General features: G+C 37.4%; 1 protein-coding gene across 1 annotated transcript in view; it reads right to left on the reverse strand.

Annotated features, from left to right (window-relative positions):
- GLRA3 (glycine receptor alpha 3) overlaps nucleotides 1-10,611 on the reverse strand; it is a 211,561-nt gene that overhangs the window by 157,917 nt on the left and 43,033 nt on the right. The window lies entirely within an intron of this gene.

Raw genomic sequence — 10,611 nt, forward strand, 5'->3', positions numbered from 1 at the left:
GAATCATCACAGAATTAATGTCACTGAACACCAAACACTGTTTCATATTAAATGTTGTAGTTGGAAGAATGTCAACTTGGACATTTCTTCAAAGTGAAGAACTTTGCTAACGTCAAATTGTTTGATTGGCATCGTTATCTTTCAAAGGTTTTGTTTAAAAAACCTTATCAGGTTTCAGCCTAGACAAACTAAATATTCTTGGCAGTACTGAACTCTTCTTCCCCTCTTCTTTTAAACTAAAGGTATGCTATCAAATGACTTAAAACCAAAACCAAAATGAAACCTCTTATGGCTTAACCATGGACACCGAACGCATCGCCAAAGAGAATGCAAAAAACATGACCCTCCCAAGATCCAGAGCCATTCCCAAAAACAACCAAAAGACTTAGATGGTCCCTGCTGAGAGCCGGCATTAGTCTGCAAGGTGCTAGCTGCAAATGGAGTGCTGCTCACATTTCTGTATGGCCTTATTTTGGGGGCCCTCAACCTGACAGATGATTTGCCCACACCCACAAGAACCAACAACCTGCATGACCCAACAGGCAAAACCAAGACGCCAAGTCAAGTTCTCAGGACACAAAACTAGACAAACAAGAAAGCAACAGCTGTTGCCGGAACAGAAAGGACTTAGAACCAACGGGTACCTGAAAACAAACTCACAGATCACAATTCAAAGATAATTCTTAGAGATGAGTCGTTGTTTAAGTTCACAAAGGCCAATGTCTTCCTCTCATGGCTATTGTAAACATTATGATTAACAGTTTTCAAGAGATAATTACTGTGAATTTCAATTAGCACATCAGGACATTCAAAATTATTTATTACTTAAAAATGTATTTCTTGTTTTACTCATAAATTTGGTTATGGCCTCAGTGACTTCCAAATACAGAAAAAAGAAAAGAAGCTGCTCTCTATTCAAATAAAATGAATTTCAATAGTTTTGTGGCAATTTTCAACATTTCAAAAGGTAGAAAAATGGACAGTATTAACACAACTTTTTAATTTGAGAAATAATTAGCTCGTATGGACATGAGGTCACTGTTGGCATTCCTCAACTTCTCTGCACCAACCTGACTTTGTTAATGGATCTCTGATCCCAGTGGATCCACTTACCTTATCATCACTCTAAAACAAAGAGTGTTTTACAGAGATGCTAGTAATTATTTATAATGTATTAATTAAGAGTGGTTGGCATACAAACTGCTTCAAACATCTGAATAAATCAATGAATAAATAATTGAGAAGGCACGTTACTGAAAAACATAAAATTATTTCAAATTAGAAAATGTAACTTAAAACCATAAAGCAAAGAATATGCACAAACTTAAAAGTCAGGACAGATAACTCTGCTCTTCCACACCAGGTTCATTTGTATAATTAAGAAAGAAATCTCTTGCTTTGCTTCGCTTTCCTGTCCCCTCTCCTGTCATCCTGCCGTAATGTCTATGGCCGTGGCCACACAGAATTCCTTGTCATTGCCTTTTGGAAAATTACATTATTCCTCTCATCTAGAATGACCTATCAAACCCTACCTGCTTAATTATTTCAGTATCTCTTCCTTGGGGGGCCTTCTCTGACTTGCCAGCTCCTGAAGCTTAGAGAGCAAGTAGAATAACAGATTCTGTAAACATCCTTTGAAAGAATGAAAATTATCCTAATTAAAGATGACTTTCAGTTCCATATTGAAACACTGAGATATGCTGTATCTATTTGTAAACAGCTACCCCAAAGTCAATGTCCATGATTCATTTCATGGTCACTAAATACCCATTTCACTGGTTGAAAGAAACTATATATTTAGATTCCTCACCTTTGATGTCAACAGATAATCATACGGGCATATTTTACACATTTCTTAGCAAGTTGAGTCAAATACATCCTTTAATACTCTGAAATACATGAATATTTGTGACACTGTCTGCAAAGTTTGCATCCAAAATCTAACACATTCTTACCAATGTGTTGTTGACAATGTTTTGTGTCCCCTACAATGAATATGTTGAAACCCTAATCCCCAATGTGATGGTGTTTAGAGATGAGGCCTTTGGTGGGTAGTTAGGCCATGAGTGTGGGTCCCTCATGATGGGATTAGCGCCCTTGTAAGAAGGGACAGAAGGAAACCTACTTCCTCTCTGTCTGTTCTCAGCCGTGGAGAACACAAAGAGAAGGCGGCTGTCTGACATCCAGGAGGAGGGGCCTCATCAAGAATCTGTCCACACCTTGATCCTGGACTTCCCAGCTTCTAGAGCCGTGAGAAATAAATGTTTGTTGTTTAAGCTGACCAGTTGATAACAGTTTGTTATAGCAGCCTGAGCAGACAAAGACACAGTGGTATGTTTTTAAAATGTGTCACACAGAATATGCAAACAAACCTTCAGGAATAACTAAAGAAATGACTCTCTAATGTTCATTCGTCTTTTCTTAAAAATGTCCAATTTCCATTTTTATCAAATCCTGAAGATTTAAGTAAATAGAAGAAAGCATTAAATGTACCAAAAAAAAGTGCAGATGTCTGTCTGATCTATTGGAATCAAACCACTTTGAAAAGTTACTTTATTTGCAGTAGCCTTAAATTCCTCATTTATATCAATTTAGGAATTGTATTTAGACTTAAAATAGGCTTTCAATTATAAGTGCTTAAATATGCTATTTCCCTTACCTTTGGGGAACATGGAGAGGATATTTAAGAGATTGATTTGGTCTGCTGATTTGTGGGGTGGGGAGTGGGGGTGGAGCCAAAGACATATAGATGAACTGACTGATACTGAAATTTCATAAATTCCTCTAATGGGTACAAATCTTTGGAAATGGCTTTTTCCACACTAAGGGAGATGTTAGATACTTCTAGTGGAATCAGGGTTACAAAAATGAAGTAGGTCATTATATTTGTTTCCTATTTCCACTGTAACAAATTAGCACACACACTTTGTGGCTTACAATAACACAAATTTAGTGCTCTAAAGCTCTGGAGGGAAGAAGTCTGAAATGAGTCTTACAAGGATAAAGTCAAAATGTCAGCAGGGCTGTTTCCTCCTGGAGACTCCAGGGCAGAATTTGTGTCCTTGCCTCTTCCAGCTTCGAGAGGCTGTTGGGGAGTCCCTCCTCCAATGCCAAGCCAGCCACGCAGCATTTCCTGTCTCTCTCACCCACCGTTCTTATTTATAAGGACTCTTATGACTGCATGGCACTCGCCCAGGTAATCCAGGCTGGTCTCCCCATTTCAGGATTCTTAAACACATCTGCAATCCTTTTTGCAATATAAAGTAACAGTCACCAGTTCCACAGATGAGAATGTGGACATCTTCAGGGAGACACGATTCAGTCTATCTTAGAATAGAGCCTCCTTTCCTACATCTACATATGTGAATCCAAATGCCCCAGTGGTACATGAAAAAGCTGCAGATTTCTGGTTTTGATTTAGTGCCCTTTAACAAAGGGAAATGGTCTCTCTCCCAGCCTATACTGAATCCCAAACAAAATTATTCATTTTTTGAGAAGCAAATTACTTCAATTTTTTATATTGAACCATATAAACTTCCTTTTTGTTTCTAAGTTTTGATTAGATGGTAGCAGCAATGAAAGCAGAATGGAGAAAGTGTGTGTGTGTGCATGTGTATGCGTGTGCATGTGTATTATGTGTATTGTGTGATTGTTTACATGTGCGTGCGTGTGTGTGCGCGCATGTGTGTAAAGGTTAACACTCATTTATAGCAACCATAGAGGGTATCTTTGTGGCATAAAATAATCTGTGCATCCTTATTAATGCCTTCTTCTGTGCCAAGTTGAAGGCATTCAACAACTCTAGAGCAACCTATTTCAGGATGTGAGCAGGAAATATATACATATACCTTCAGTGATATATCACAAAAAATAATGTTTTTAAATAAAATTCCTTGTATTCTGCGTTCAGAATCTAGACGGGTGGGCTGGAACTGTAGGGTTATGAAACTGCACCTCTGCCATGTAGGGCATGCTACAGACTGAATATTTGTGTCACTCCTAAGTTTGTATGTTTAAATCCTAAGCCCCAGTGTTACAGTATTAGGAGGCAGAGGCTTTGGGAGACGACTAGGTATGAGTGTGGGGCCTTCATGATGGAACTAGGGCCCTTATAAAGAGACTCCAGCATGCTCCCTTGCCTCTTCTGCCCCATGAGGGCACAGAGAGAGGGCCCTGTCTGTGAGCCAGGAATTTGGTTTTCATAGTCCCTAAATATGCCAGCACCTTGCTCTTAGAGTTTCCAGCCTCCAGAACTGTGAGAAATAAATCTTGTTGTATTTATTGTATTTTAAAAAAAATAACAGCTTCAACTCAAACCAGAGGTGAAAATAAATGAGTGGACTATAGCAGGAGACAGCACTGAAAACTTCACTACTATGCTGTTCCATCTAATCCCTGCTCTGAACAAAGGGACGTGCATCTCTTGTTGATTCTTTTTATGTCCCCAGACATCAAGGTCAAATATCAAGTTTGAAGAAAGTGAAGGACTGCAGCATCATCCACTGTTCCTATTCTGTATAAAACACAACAATGAACTTGGCTCTTCTTACATGACAGTCAACCAGATTTTATACATAGTCTTCATTAACAACCTTGAAGAGATCAAACAAATGTTTCCATATTGCAAGTTGAATAAAAGTATGTTAATCGCTTTCCTTAGAAGCCCTTCTGATTTGGGGTTGCTTTTGTCCATTGGGTGCTCAGATACTTACTTCACGGAGTCTCCTTTATGCCAAACGAGGCGCCCGTCTCTCTTGCCCTGTCATGATGGCTTATCCTTTACACTTGGGGTCATCACTGAAGTTCTTTGTTTTCTGGATCTAGTCTGAGGATTCACTGTTTTGCTTTGTTTTTTTTTCCTCTACAATTTCCCCACAAAATGTTGTCTGATAGTCATTCTTTTTTTTTTTCTTTCAATTTTTGTCATCAGTACTTGGGTCTATTAAAACTGCTTCTTGACTGCTTTTCCTTCTCTCAGTAGCAACTTCGTTCACCAGTTTGATTACTCCTTCTGGACCTGGAACAGGTTGTGAGGGCCTCTTCTAACCTGTCACAGGAGTCTGGTCTCAGTGTTTGCTGAGTCTGGTCTCACAGCTGCTGCAGCAGGTGGCATGGACTTAGTTACAGTTCAGTATCAGTGGAAGTTCTCAAAACTTTGACTGAATAGCAAACGATGTAACAACCATTGCTAAACTGTTAACAGTCATCACATACAAGCACATGATAAAAACATAATAAGTGAAGTTACAATTTCCAATTTTAAAATAATTAAGTCCCGGGGATAATGTACTGTGTGATGATGAAAGTTAATAGTTCTGTATTGTATATGTGAAAGTTACTAGGAGAGTGGATATGAAAGTTCTCATCACAAGAAAAAAATTTTTTCGTAACTATGTATCCGGATGGATATTAACCAGACTTACTGTGGTCATTTCTCAATATGTATGTTGTATACCTAAAACTGGTAAGTCAACTGTACCTCTATAAAATGTTTTTAAAATGTAAGTGGATAGTTACTATATGTGTATAGTTATGTTTTTATTGTATATGTACATATATGAGTGATGATATACCGTAATTATATATATTACAACATATATATACACAATGTATATATTACAGTGACAGAGTAATCAGTTAACTTGTTATGTTTTGATTTTCCCATTGGAAAATATGGCCAACTCTCCTATTGTTTGAACTATTCTTAAAGAATAAGTTCATGTTAATGGATTTATGTGAACAACTGGAATAAATCATTACATAGAAGAGTAGAAAACTGAAAATGGATGGAATTCTTTATTGGATGGAATTCTTTATTCAACCACATTTTGATTCAAGTCTTAGTTCCATCTCTGATTAGAGTTTGATTTAGGATGACTTATTTGACTGCAGTGAGTCTCAGTTTCTTCACAGGTAAAAATGAGGAGAGAAGATAACAAACAGGGTTATTACAGGGACGGAGGATCATGTGTACATAAGTGTCTCATGCAGGCCTTGGGTTACAGTAAAAGTGTTTAAAAAACATTCGCAATTGTGTTTATTACTGCTGTGGACTGTAAATACTTTGATTAAAAAGTTTACCTCTTTTGTGGGGGGATACCATAATATCTCCTTGAAGTTGGTGAGAATTAGTCAGAACTTCAGTGATATATGAATATAGAGACATTTAAAAAGTGATGAAGGAAGACAGTTCAGGTGATACAAACGAACGAACTTTTAACAGCTCATGAAGGGAACAATCTCTTTCTGGAGAAACGCAAAATGGAGGGGAAGGCAAGAAGCTTTCATAGGATAAAGAAAGAGTAAAGAATATGGAAGAAAAAAACAGAAAATATCTGATAGGCTGGGGCTGCATGGTCAACCTTATTTGCAGTGAGCCGATGCAGCACTATCTTGGCGTTTGGGGATTGGCTGATGGATACACTGCATTTCTGATCAAGTGAGCACTTATAGAGACATGAAAGTTACCTAATTTGGGTTTGCTGATGTGGTGCTGCTGTAGAAATGGTTCCATCTGCAGCCCAGATAGTTATTTCAGCAGACAGAATTTATGTGCCACATTAATTATTGAAGGCTGCTTAGGGCACAATTTTGTTTTTGTAATCTAATTATAGTGCTTTGGTTGATTTATTCTGATTGGTATAGTTGCAAAAATGTAGGGTTTATTTTGTAATATTCTCTTATAAACTTGTATAATGTTATTTTCCCATAAAATAAGAGCAGAGAAAATCTATTTCTTATTGATGGGAGATTTATTTAGAAGACTTATGTAAGATTTTCAAAAACAATTTAAAATAAATGCTTTAGGTTAATAATAAGTGTACTTTCTTGAAATATGATAAAACTCAGCTAAGTCAGAGTATGTTTAAGAAATTATTCTTCACTGAAAATTCTTACAGATTAGAAAGCATGGCTGTAACACAGAACTCTTAAATTAGATTTTGTAGATAGTTATTAATGGCGACAAAGATAAAATGATAAACCTTAAAATGTTTTACATTTCTCTCCACATTTTGTAAGCTCATTTTATAATTCAAAAGTTTATTTTGTTTGCTTACACCTTAAAATTATTCTAAATTATTACTCCGAAATACTTTGCAAATGATTGAACAGCTACAATTAATGAATTAAAGTAAGAAAATTTTAAAAATAGGTTATACTGTGTGAATAGATGCTCTTTCATATTATAGATTTATAATTATTTAACTTCTTCACAAAAACCTTTAATTAACTTTTACAATATTGTATCTTACGACTACAAATGAAAAATCCTTTCTGTAACACCTGCTGCAGTTTCCATGGTAGCAAAATTTGGTTAATTTCTACGTTCATGAAACACTCACTGGGACCCTCTATTATAAGGACCAAAATATTATCATTTCAACATGTGTTCTTAATTCTAAATTTATAGTTTGAGCGCTATGAGTATTTATATATATGTAAGTATAGTAAGTGCATACATGCTGACTTAATCGCAAGTAACGGGTCAGGTTAGTACTGTCGAGTCACACTGGGACTTACTCTTCTACATTCCCACTTATTCTCTGGGGTCTAGACCCTGTTTTCTGTTACCCAGGGGCTATGAGCTTTATTTTTCAGCTATCCATATGGAGTTGTCAGCAAAGGAAAAAAGGGAAAGTTGTTGCATTAGACGATCCACGGTCAAAATGCAGGAAGATATTCCTAGAAAACCTAAGATAGAAGGGAAGCATAGCCCACATCTGACCGCCCTTCCTGGACACAAGAGGGCGCTCTTTGACTGAGCAGGAAGGGGCCACAGGAGCAGCCTGAGACATGGTATTTTGACTGATCTTCTTTTTCATCCTCCAGAAAAGAAACCTGTGCCTCCTTGGAGGTTCACAGAGAGATTATCTGAAAGGTCCTTTCTAGGTCTTTAAACACACAGTAAACACACTCAGGATTTGGCAGCTCCCAGACAGTAACCAAGCACCTGTAACCAAGTTTTCCTACTTCAAAGGCCACATAGGCCGGGCCAGAGCCTTGTGTTACACACACAGAGCCTCTCACTCCACCCCCTCCTTTTTTTTCCACGTGAAGGCCTCCCTTTCTGATGCTCAAACATACTTCGAAAGTAAAAATCTGAATATCAACTGTTGCTGTTGACAATCTTACTTCTCTATAAAGTAGAACCTGAGTTGACCCGTGAAAACCAAACTTGCTACCTATTAAACTTATGAATTAACTAGTGAAAATCAGTCAAAAGGAAGAGAGAAAGAGAGAGAGAACGTTAAATTGAGTCACAGGAATTAATTGTTGGAGCTGCTCCTGAATAAGAGATGTGCCCCTCACTGTAAGTCTTGCCATTCTGTTTGTGATGACCCTGGACATTTATGCTTATTTTTGAGGGATTTGAATGTTTTGAATATTTAGGATGACTTTCAGCTACAGCAAGGAGAGAAAAGGCTTCGGTTGGGGGGTGGTCAGGATATCAATAACTATCACTAATATATTAACTGCATTGTGACAACTAAAATCTATTTTTATGAGGCTTTTTACTCATTCTTCCTACAGGATAGACATTTATGAATTTTTAACAAGGAAACAAATTCACACAGTATGTTTTACCTAGAATTTAAATGAGGATCTGTTTTAATTTAGTTGGATAACACATCATATGCAGTTAAATAAACCACATTTATTGTACTCAGTGCTACTCTGGATCAAATATTATAGCAAGGAAGGGACTTTGTATAAACCCTATCTTTTAGTATCATTACAGTATTAACTAAAATATTTGGCCCCTTAAACAATCCCCAGCCTCACAAACCAACACTGCACATGGTTTGATAATTTAATAAAGATGATCTCTCTCTCTCACACACACACACACGTACAGTCTTTCTGTTTCCCCTTGACTTTTAGATAAGCTTGTGAGCTACTCACATTTGAGAAGTAAAATGACAAAGAGTTTACTTCCTCTGAGGACTTTTTGCACTTTGAATTACTTGACGGAAATATAAACCTATTTGAATTACTGTGTTTAACCTGAGAATAACCCATAAAAGATGAAACATAGATATGTAGAGACTGACGTCTAGATCAATAGATATTTATATATAGACATGACTGTATATATAAATATAATCCACTGGTAGAATCAGTGGGAATACCTCTCAGTGTCTTGCCAATGATTTTAATCTGGAATGACATTTCTCCCCTCTGATATTAACATGAATTATTGAGGTTAGGACTTTAATCAAACTGAGTTTTATAGTGTTATTAATTTTTAAAGTTGATTTATTATTTGGCCTAATAGTTTCATAAACAGAGCCACTGTTGACAAATTACTCACCACCAAATACGGAATACAGAATTAGAGCATAAAATTAGTATTGCTCATTCCATCTAAACAAATCCATTGCTTTTGAAATTAGTGTTATGAGTCATATAATGAATAAGAAGCAAGTTATCTTTTTGATTTATAAGCCGTCTGTTCATAAAAATTGGTTACACTAATCACACAAAAATGAAAATAAGAGCTTAGAAGTCAGCATTATTTTCCAATTTACCCTATGATTTATTATCTTCTAACTATTCTATGCCACTAGTGGTCAGCTGACTTTTCAGAGAAAATGGCTTTGTTTAAGACACAGTATTGGAAAACACTTAAGATTCAAACAAAATGGTAGGAAAATTGCATAAAAACCAGCTGCTGGTTCTAATATCATCTCAGAGAGGTGAACAAGTAGACAGTGTTTCCCTCTCCCTTACAATAAGAAAAAACCTTGAAAAAAGGCAAATTAATAATTTTCCAATTAGATACTGAAAATTGCAAGGGAAAAAATTTTTAAATAAAATCAGGAATGCAAACAGCACTCTTAGAGAGAAGCAGGATCCAGCGGTGTGCTCACTTGAGACCTAAGATGCTGAACGGCATAAAGCAGGTAAGAGGAATCAACTGGACTTTACCTAACTGCTCAAGTCTGAGAGTTGTTGAGCCTGAAAGGGACACCAGCAAATTAATTTTGTGCTCTTCTGCAAGCTTTTCCTCCAGGAACTCCACAGGTACCCACAGGGAAGCCTGGAGGAAATCCTCAGAGAGTATCCCCTCTGCAGCTGTCGAGGGAGTGAAACAGCAAACACTGCCTAACATCTGCCGTCTCACCTGCTCTCTGACCCCTCTGGAAACAAAGCCTTAACATACAAGTTCCTCAAAACTCATTGCCCAAGGGCACTAATGGGCACCCATTCCAGTTATGAGAGAAAACTAGGAGGAAATAAACCCCTACTCCTTGTGAAGGGCGAACGCATGCTGAGCTCAACATGACCCCTCGGGGAGGGGGCAGGATCACTCGTGAAGGCCTCACATCTGGGACCCGCTATTTACACGAGCCCCGAGGACTGCAGTGCAAGGAGAACTGCAGAGAATGGACCCCCTGCCCGCCCCCCCACCCCAGCATCCAACCACCATACTCACAAGATTTAAGTAAAAATAAAAACAGAGTAAGGCTGAGGCCGAGGCAAGAGAAAGACCCTTTCTGGGGAGCAGCACAAAGCGAACAATAAAATGTAAAATTCCACATAGAACAAGAGTAAATCTAGAACTGACTGTAAAACTATATTAAATCCTGCTTAGCAAAGGCAGGAGAC

This window comes from Vicugna pacos, chromosome 31 (assembly GCF_048564905.1).
Source record: "Vicugna pacos chromosome 31, VicPac4, whole genome shotgun sequence".
NCBI classification, from domain to species: Eukaryota; Metazoa; Chordata; class Mammalia; order Artiodactyla; family Camelidae; genus Vicugna; species Vicugna pacos.